Genomic DNA, 2,603 nt, shown 5'->3' with positions numbered 1-2,603 from the left:
TTACCCCTCTTCACAGAGTTCACCTGTCACCTCTTCAGAGAGTTCACCTGTACCCTCTTCAGAGAGTTCACCTGTACCCCTCTTCACAGAGTTCACCTGTACCCCTCTTCAGAGAGTTCACCTGTACCCCTCTTCACAGAGTTCACCTGTACCCTCTTCAGAGTTCACCTGTACCCCTCTTCAGAGAGTTCACCTGTACCCCTCTTCAGAGAGTTCACCTGTACCCCTCTTCACAGAGTTCACCTGTACCCCTCTTCAGAGAGTTCACCTGACCCCTCTTCAGAGAGTTCACCTGTACCCCTCTTCAGAGAGTTCACCTGTGCACCTCTTCAGAGAGTTCACCTGTACCCCTCTTCACAGAGTTCACCTGTACCCCTCTTCAGAGAGTTCACCTGTACCCCTCTTCAGAGAGTTCACCTGTGCACCTCTTCACAGAGTTCACCTGTACCCCTCTTCACAGAGTTCACTGTACCCCTCTTCACAGAGTTCACCTGTGCACCTCTTCACAGAGTTCACCTGTACCTTCTTCACAGAGTTCACCTGTACCCCTCTTCAGAGAGTTCACCTGTGCACCTCTTCACAGAGTTCACCTGTACCCCTCTTCACAGAGTTCACCTGTACACCTCTTCACAGAGTTCACCTGTGCACCTCTTCACAGAGTTCACCTGTACCCCTCTTCACAGAGTTCACCTGTACCCCTCTTCACAGAGTTCACCTGTGCACCTCTTCACAGAGTTCACCTGTACCCCTCTTCACAGAGTTCACCTGTACACCTCTTCAAGAGTTCACCTGTACCCCTCTTCAGAGAGTTCACCTGTACCCCTCTTCACAGAGTTCACCTGTACCCCTCTTCACAGAGTTCACCTGTACCCCTCTTCAGAGAGTTCACCTGTACACCTCTTCAGAGAGTTCACCTGTACACCTCTCAGAGAGTTCACCTGTACCCCTTCTTCAGAGAGTTCACCTGTACCTCTTCACAGAGTTCACCTGTGCACCTCTTCACAGAGTTCACCTGTACCCTCTTCACAGAGTTCACCTGTACCCTCTTCAGAGAGTTCACCTGTACCCCTCTTCACAGAGTTCACCTGTACACCTCTTCAGAGAGTTCACCTGTACCCCTCTTCAGAGAGTTCACCTGTACCCCTCTTCAGAGAGTTCACCTGTACCCCTCTTCAGAGAGTTCACCTGTACCCCTCTTCAGAGAGTTCACCTGTACCCCTCTTCACAGAGTTCACCTGTACCCTCTTCACAGAGTTCACCTGTACCCCTCTTCAGAGATTTCACCTGTACACCTCTTCAGAGAGTTCACCTGTACCCCTCTTCAGAGAGTTCACCTGTGCACCTCTTCAGAGAGTTCACCTGTACCCCTCTTCACAGAGTTCACCTGTACCCCTCTTCAGAGAGTTCACCTGTACCCCTCTTCAGAGAGTTCACCTGTGCACCTCTTCACAGAGTTCACCTGTACCCCTCTTCACAGAGTTCACCTGTACCCCTCTTCACAGAGTTCACCTGTGCACCTCTTCACAGAGTTCACCTGTACCCCTCTTCACAGAGTTCACCTGTACCCCTCTTCAGAGAGTTCACCTGTGCACCTCTTCACAGAGTTCACCTGTACCCCTCTTCACAGAGTTCACCTGTACACCTCTTCACAGAGTTCACCTGTGCACCTCTTCACAGAGTTCACCTGTACCCCTCTTCACAGAGTTCACCTGTACCCCTCTTCACAGAGTTCACCTGTGCACCTCTTCACAGAGTTCACCTGTACCCCTCTTCACAGAGTTCACCTGTACACCTCTTCACAGAGTTCACCTGTACCCCTCTTCAGAGAGTTCACCTGTACCCCTCTTCACAGAGTTCACCTGTACCCCTCTTCAGAGAGTTCACCTGTACCCCTCTTCACAGAGTTCACCTGTACCCCTCTTCACAGAGTTCACCTGTACCCCTCTTCAGAGAGTTCACCTGTAGAGCTCTATTAAACTCTGTTTATACTCACATATAGCCCAGATCTCATCCAATCAGAGATTATTGATCTGATCTCTGATTGATCTGATCTCTGATTGATCTGATCTCTGATTGATCTGATTGATCTGATTGATCTGCTCTCTGATTGATCTGATCGATTTCTGATTGATCTGATCGATCTGCTCTCTGATTGGACGGCTACAGTACAGAGGGAGGCGTTCAGTCGGTCACAAACTCTTTATTGAACCATCAGCTCTACATTCACATCAATCAATATGAAAAGTTATTGATCAGAACTCACAGCCAGCAGGAAACACAAGTTATGAGATAGAAGAACATTTTATAAAACACAGAAACACACAGGAAGGTCAGAGGTCAGAGGTTAGGTCCGAGAATCCGGGTGCATCTCAAGTCTCTGAAATTGCATCAGAGGTCAGAGGTCAGAGGTCAGGTTTAAGAGTCAGAGGTCAGGTTTAGGATCAGAGGTCAGGTTTAGGATCAGAGGTCAGGTCTAGGTCAGATGTCAGGTCCTAGGGTCAGAGGTCAGGTTTAGGATCAGAGGTCGAGGTCAGTTTAGAAACAGAGGTCAGAGGTCAGGTTTAGAATCGGAGGTCAGGTTTAGGATCAGAGGTCAGAGGTCA

The 2,603-nt window shown here is 49.3% G+C and overlaps 1 pseudogene; it reads right to left on the bottom strand.

Annotated features, from left to right (window-relative positions):
- Positions 1–2,186: 2,186 nt before the first annotated feature.
- The window catches only part of LOC119484211, a 12,882-nt pseudogene continuing 12,465 nt past the window's right edge, over positions 2,187–2,603 (bottom strand).

This window comes from Sebastes umbrosus, unplaced genomic scaffold (genome assembly GCF_015220745.1).
Source record: "Sebastes umbrosus isolate fSebUmb1 unplaced genomic scaffold, fSebUmb1.pri scaffold_105_arrow_ctg1, whole genome shotgun sequence".
NCBI classification, from domain to species: domain Eukaryota; kingdom Metazoa; phylum Chordata; class Actinopteri; order Perciformes; family Sebastidae; genus Sebastes; species Sebastes umbrosus.
This window is presented reverse-complemented; position numbering and strand designations above follow the sequence as displayed.